Source organism: Elephantulus edwardii, unplaced genomic scaffold (assembly GCF_000299155.1).
Source record: "Elephantulus edwardii isolate Elephantulus edwardi_28Jun2011 unplaced genomic scaffold, EleEdw1.0 scaffold00011, whole genome shotgun sequence".
Lineage (NCBI taxonomy): Eukaryota > Metazoa > Chordata > Mammalia > Macroscelidea > Macroscelididae > Elephantulus > Elephantulus edwardii.
This window is the reverse complement of record NW_006399761.1, coordinates 11,637,014-11,644,879: the sequence shown is the minus strand read 5'-3', so window position 1 is coordinate 11,644,879 and position 7,866 is coordinate 11,637,014.

The window sequence follows — 7,866 nt, the reverse complement described above, 5'->3', positions numbered from 1 at the left end:
GGACTAAAACCAAGACTATAAACTTCATTTTCTCCATAAATCTTGATGTTGCCTGTTGGCCTAGTGGTGAGGATTTTTCTCTTCTTGATGTTGAGATGGAAACCAGGTCGAAAGTTGCAGTCTTTGATCTTCTGCAGCAAATATTTCAAGTCCAGCCTCCAGGAAGCAAGGTTGCATAAGGCATAGCACAGGTTGTTAATGAGTCTTTGTTCAATCCTGATGCCACACTTATTTTCATAGACTCTAGCCAGAGAAGAGACTAAAAATTTAAAAAAAAAAAAGCATGCTGTTACTATAAAAATGATCTGAACTTAGAGGTTTGTGGTGTGTAGGTCTAGGGAGATAGAACCATTTCAGATGGATGCATCAACAGACTGACAGGCCATCATGGTTTGACTTAACCCATTGAAAAATGTATAAATATCCTTTTAAAGGTTCACACATTTCTTCGCTAGTTTAGCAGACAGTTTCCTCCTCCATGTAAATTAACTATAAACTATTTTAAGTAAAAATAGCAGGGAAATTATTCCAGCATTCTCTATTAATCTGCAAAGCTGTCCCAGTTTTACTCCCTTGTAGTCTTGGCCCATCTGAAGATGATGTTGTAGAATATCAATGTGTGTATAATGGCACACCTTTTTATAAAGGCTCATCTACATGTACTCTATATTCATAGAATAATGGGCTCTGATGATAAAGTTAATATTGCATTTACACGGTGAGTTGTTAGAAATTCAAGGATTTGTGTGTGTGTGTGTAAGTGTAAGATTGACAGCTCCACTCTGGGGGCTCATTTTCATTGCTTTGGACGGTATTTGAGCATCTTCAGCTTTCAAGTCTGAGACATCTTTAGAATGAGGATGTGGTTGAGAATATTGCAAAAGCTATCCTGTCCTCACATTCCCTGCAGAACAGGAGATGGAGAACTCGGTCTCAAGCAGGGAGAGATTTATATCTGTTGCTTTTATATCATATGAGGAAAAAGCAGAGGGGCCAGCAAAGGAGAGGAAAACCTCAGAGATGTGGATTAACACAGTGGCTGCAGGGATGGGCTTTTTCACAGCAGACCTCGTGAGAACGGTGCAGTATTAGACAAGGTTTTAGTCTGCTGCTTTCCATGGGTCATTCTGAGTCAGAATCACCTCAACAGCATCTAACAACAACAACAATAATCCTTTTAAGTGACATCTTCAAAAGAAATTGGGAGGAATACACAGAGTCACTGTACCAGAAAGAATTGTGACTGAACCAATTTGTGAGGTAGATTAGGATTAAGAGCCAGTGGCATTAAAGAAAGCAGTCAAAGCTGCCCTGGGGACATTGTCAAATGATTTCTCTCCGGAAACAGAGAAAATATCAGTTTGGGTGTTGCAGGGAACAGAAGCAACCTGGATGTGCTCAGTTGTCAGTGACAGGGAATTTGGAAGACACATGCCTGTCCAAACCACAAGAAGAGACCCATCTTCATTCTCATTCAAAAGATGCTCAATAGAATGTGGAAATTATCAAGAAATGTCATTAATATCAGCAGGTAAAATTTTGCTGAAAATTATTGAAAAGTTACTGGAGCAGCATCGACAGGGAACTGCTCAAAATTCCAACTAGATTCAGAAGAGGCTTTGGAGTGAGAGGTATCGTTGGTGTCAGAAGGATCTGAGCTTAAAGCAGAGATACGAGATATTTACTTGTGTTTTAATGACTATGCAAAGGCAGCCCACTGTGTACATAGATCATAATAAATTATGAGTAACATTGAGAAGAACAAGAGCGCCAGGACACTTAATTGTGCTCATGTGAAACCAACTTATGAACCAGAACAGAAAGCAGTGTTTTGAATAGAACAAGGGAATGTTGTATGATTTAAAATCGGGAACAGTGTGTGTCAGAGTGGTATCCTTTAGCCATTTATATATATATGGATAGATATGTATATATGGATATATCTATGGATATCTATATGGAGATATGTCTATATGGAGATATGTCTATATGGAGATATTTATATGGATCTCTATATCATCTCTCTCTCTCTTTCAGTGTATATGTCTCTCTCTCTCTCTCTCAGTGTATATGCTGAGCAAATGGTAAAGAAGCCGAACTAGGTGAAGACGCGTGTGTCATCAGGATTGGTGGAAGATATATTTAAAATCTGCAATAGCGCATATGATACAGCTTGCTGAAAATGAAGACGACTTGGAGCATTTACTGAAGATAATCAAAGATTCCAGGAACTGCATCTCAACGTAGAAGTCCTCACAACTGGAACAATAGACAGCATCATGATGGAGAAAAAGATTGAGGATTTCAGGGATTCCCTTTTACTCTGCTCCACATCAACACTTACAGACACAGTAAAGAAATTAAAAAAAAACCCCACAAAGTGCGTTGGGTGAATCTGCTGTTCAGGACCTCTCTAAGTACTAAAGAGCAAAGGTGTGTTTAAAGACCAAGGTGCCATGGTATTTTCAGTTACTTCATAGGCATCCTAAAGGTGGACAATGAATAGGCTTACAAAGAATCAATGCTCGTATCTTGTGTTGGAGAGAAGTATCGAAGGTCCCAGAACAAGTCTGTCTTGGAGAAAGTGCAACCAGAGTGATCCTTAGAAGCAAGGATGGTGAACCTTGGTCTCACAGACTTTGGCCATGTTGTCAGGCAGGACCAGTTCTTAGACATCATTCTGAGGAAAGGAGGAGGCTTCACGGAGGAGAGGGAGACACTCAATGAGATGGACCCACACAGTGACAGTGACATAGGCTTGAGCAGAGCAGAGATGATACGACTGGTGCAGGACAGAACAAGGTTGTACAAGGCTGTCTTTTGCACATAGGGTGCTATGAGTGGCATTCTCTACATGGTGTCTAATAATATTAAATTGCACTGAACCCTGAAAGTTCATTTGCAGTCCTATGCTATTGCCTCAGTAGTTTTCCCTAGAACAATATTTAAAAATTGTTCAGGTCTCTAGTGCATAGCAGGCCATAGTGTTCTATTTGAGCTTTATTGATGATGCAAAAGCATTTGACTGTGTGAGTTATAACTAATGATAGCTAGTATGGAGAAGAATGGAAATCTCAGAACACTTACTTGTGCTCCTGAGAAATCTATACCTAGACCAAGAAGCTGTTGTCCAAATGGAGCAGGGGAACATTACATGGTTTAAAAATAAGAAAGGGTATAAGCCAGGATTCTCTCCTTTCTCCATACCTATTCAAATTGTAAGCTGAGAAAATAATTGTGAAACTAGACTCTAAGAAGAGGAATGTGGCATCAGGATCAGAGGAGAACTCATCAACAACCTGTGTTAGGCAGAAGACACAGCCTTGCTTCCTGAAAGTTAGAAGAATATGAAATGCTTGCTGCAGGTGATCAAGGACTCAGCTGTTGGTATGGCTTGTATCTCATCATTAGAAAAACAAAGGTCCTCATCACAGGATGCACAATTCACGTAATGATAGATGGAGAAAAGATTGAAGCTGTCAATGATTTCATCTTCCCTGGATCAACAAAGACAGAGTAATGGTGGGCATAGTTCAGTGGGGGTTAATTTTATAAAACACAGTGTATGGGAATGATTGTCTAAAATACAGTGTGAAAGATGGAAAGTGTGAAATACAATATATACAAATTTTGTGTACAAACCAATATAAAATAAAAAATTTAAAAAACAAAAACACCAAACACCATGCAACACCCTTGGTACCAGCAGTCAGAAAATCAGGAGACATATTGCATCAGGCAAGTCCACTTACAAGGACCTCTCCAAAATGCGAAGCGCAATGATGTGAGTTTGAAGACTAAGGTGTGCCTGATTCAGGCCATGGTCTTCTCAATCATTGCAATGCATTAGCTTTGGTATGTGGCTAACCTAAGCTACCCATTCATCATACTTGGACTTCTAAAATGTGTTGACACTGTACTCTTTGCCGTATTGTTCTTCATACTTTTCCACTGCTTGTTTAATTACTACGAATTCCTTAGCCTATGCGATCAGTGTACTTGATCTTCCTTGATTACCACTGGCCTTTGATCATATTCTCCTTCCTGATGTGGTTCACTCTCAACCAATTCTTTTTAGTATAGTGACTTTTTCTATTCCTTTCATCTTCTTTTGTTCGTTTTTGCATCTTTTACTATTTTATCCAATTCTTTTTTGAATGATGAGGAGCTTCTTCCTGTTTGATTTGCTAATTTGGGTTCCTTGCACATTTTGTTATAATACTTTGCTTTGTCTTCTCAATTTGCCCTTTCTGTCTTTTGTACTTCGGAAATTCTTCCTCTTGTTTTGCTGCTTTTTTGCTAGTTTCAGAGTCTCTTCTGACAAACACCCATTTTGGCATTTTCTTTCTTTTTGTGTCTTTGTAGTGACCTATTGTTTTCTTCGTGGATGATGTTCTTGACGTTATCCCACATCTCAGCTGGTCTTTGATCATTAGTGTTCAGTGCATCCATCCTATATTTTTGAAAATGATTTTAAAATACATTTGAGTAGACCTTTAAACCTTGAGTAGACTCAAGGTTATATTTTGGTTTTCATGTGCTTAATTCTTGTTGAACTTCAATCTGAACTTGAATGGAAGTAATTGCTGGTCTGTTTCATAGTCAATCCCTGGCCTGGTTTTGCCTGCTGATAATGAACTTCTCAATTGATTCTTTCCAGTCATGCAGTCAGTCTCATTTTAGATGCAATTCATCAGGTGAGGTTCAGGTGTAAAGTTGCTATTTATGTGTGTTTTTTTTTAAATGGTATTTGCAATGAATATATTATTGATCATATAAAAGTCTATCATTCATTCTCCACCCTCCTTTCTGTCACCAAAGACCTCTTTTCCAACTACTAGTCCTTCTTCTTTGTTTCCAACTTTTGCCATTCAGTCACTGGTTATTATTAATGCATGTTGGTTGTGTGTTTGATCAGTTTCAGCAATTGGTGGAATACCAGTTGAGGTGTTTCAACACAGAGATGCAGCCTTGGATATGCTCACTTGAGGATGCCAAAAAATTTGGAAGACAGCTTCCTGGTCAACTGACTGGAAGGAGTCTGTATATGTTCCCATTCCAAAAAAAGTATGTGAATTCTCAAACAAGATTGTATTATCATCACTGACTTGCATGTAATTAATACCACATACAATCCTATTTACTTTTATTAGAAAATGGCTCAATCAATACAGAAGCAAGGAATAGTAGCAGATTCATTGGGATTCAGAAGAGACCACATAACAATAAATGTCATTGCTGATGTCAAATGGATCATGGCTAAAAATAGACAATACTAGTAAGATGTTTACTTGTGTGTGGTTGAATATGCAAAAACATTTGACAGCGTGGATTATAAGAAATTATGGATAACGCTGAGAAAATAGGAGTGCCAGAACACTTAATTGTGCTCATGCAAAAATCTATACGTGGAGCAAGAAGCAGTTGTCTAAAAGAGAACAAGGGAATACTTCATGATTTGAAATCAGAAAAGATGTAAATCAAGGTTCTTTTTATTCTCAACATCTGTCAAATCTATATAGACAGCAAATTGTTTGAGAAACTAAACTATGAATAATACTGTGGCATTGTGATTAAAGGAAGGGTCTTCAAAACTCTGCGTTACACATTCAGCTTAACCTTGTTCTCAGAAAGTGAAAAAGACTTGAAGCATTTCTTGCAGAAAATAAAAAACTATAACTTTCAGTATGGATATTGAAATATCTCAATATGAAGAAAACAACTATTCTCACTACTAGAGCAACAAACAACATCTTGATTGTCAGAGAAAAGAATGACATTGTCAGCAATTTTGTTTGGATTCACAATCCATAGCCAGGGTAGCAGCAGTCCAGAAATCAAAAGATGTGTTGTGTGAGGAAAAACTGTTGTCAAGGACCTTTCCAAAGTTCTAAAGAGCAAAGGTGTCCTCTGGAAGACTAAGGTGCACCTGCTCCAAGCCATCGTCTCTTCGATTGAGTCATACGAATTTTCAAGTGGGATGATGAATAAGAAAAACGGAAAAAGTATCAGAGCCTTTGAACCATAGTTTTGACAACAAGAACCAGACTTTCTATGGATTACAAAAAAGAGCAAACAGGTCTGTCATGGAGGAAGTGTAACCACAGGGCTTCGTAGACACAAGGATAGCTAAACCTTGTCTCACATACTTCTGGATGTCGGGAGGAAGCCATCCTTGGAAAAGATAATCTGCTGGGAAAGGTGGAGGGTCCGTGAAGAGCGCAAGGCCTTGAATAAGGTGGATTGACACAGTTACTGGAGCATGGTGGAGATGATGAGATTGGTGTAGGCTGGGACAGGTATTTACCTACCGTTAGTATAGGTGATGGTTGGATGACATCTAACAACATACCTTAGTGTTCAACTGAGCCCTCATGCTTCGAGTGTAAAAAGTATGTTACAGTGCTGGTTTTGCCTCTGGACAGATTTCAGTTCAAAATCGGGTATTATAAATGTAAGCTCTGTGACTTGAGCATATTTAAACTTTGAGCTCCCATTTCCTTGTCTTTTTTTAAAAAAATTTTATTATTTTGTGTGGGTACCATCAAATTGGATCTGACAGAAGGAGATTGCCCCTCCTTCTCCAGCAGAGCATCTGGTGGATTTGAACCTCATATCTCTGGGATTGCAGCGCAGCATCCTGCCACTAGGCCACCAGAGCTCCCTTTCCTTGTCTTTTTTAAAAAAGGATACGATTGCCTTGTTTGTGTATTATTGTGAAAATACACACAAAGCAGTGCACATGAAGTACTAAGGAGTTCTTCCTGCAGCTCATATTTTCACCAAAATTGTTACTGTCTCTGGTTTAATTCTTCTTGACACTGAAATTCTATAACTTGTTGTTTGTCCCATGCAATACATATTTTTTTCTGTCTTTAATTTTTTAATTAATCTTTTTTCTCAGATTTGATCATTTTGTGCACTTTGGTGGCCTAGTGGCAAGAAGCTGCACTGCAATCCCAAAGACATGCGGTTCGAGGCCACCAGCTGCTCTGCAGAAGAAGGAAGGACAATCTCCTCCTGTGCGATTACTGTCTTTGAAAACTCACAAGAGTCAGCTATAGTTTGGTTTCAACTCTGTGGTTCACAACAACAACAGCAAATTATATATTTCTTAAATGCTGGGATGATACTTCATTTTTCTTTGAGTTTCTGTCATCGCCTATAGCAGTGTTTGGCAGCCCCGTGATCAGCTGCTCTTTACTAAATGTGTCGTTTGTATTTGTGTTGCCCTATCTCTCTTATCACCCTCTGATGATGATGGTGGTGATAATGATTATTATTATTGTCATTTAAAACATATCCATATTTACACTCTTTTGGACTCTTTCTCAGGTCATCTGACTTACTTGTTCAAAAGGCATTTATTCAGTATCTCCCATGTCCTAGGCATGATTTTCTGCCCTGGGAATATAGCTGTGAGCTAAAAGCCAAAATGTTTCCTGACTTGTGAAACTTCCAGTCTAGTGGGGCAAAACTGACATTTGTCAAATATTTATGGTAACACACACACATAGTTCTGCGAGAAAGCTGACATCTTATCAAATAATCACACAGAGTGACTCAACAAGATGAGTGACTGGAATAGGGAAACGTGACAGGGACATTTGATACCTGGAGAATAAATAAAATTCATCCAGGTGAGGAGGGATGTGGGGTCCTGGGGCTGGGAAGTGGGGTACGTAGAAGCAAAGACGAAGCCAGGTTCTAAATCAGAGAGTGCGCTTAGGGGAGGGCCAGGCCAGGGTTAGGGAGGGGTCACATGACAGTCACCTTTTTGACTGCTTGTTCTACACACATAATGACCTTGATTGAGAAAATCCCCATTCTAAAGAATGGAGTTAGGGAGCTCTGGTGGCCTAGTGG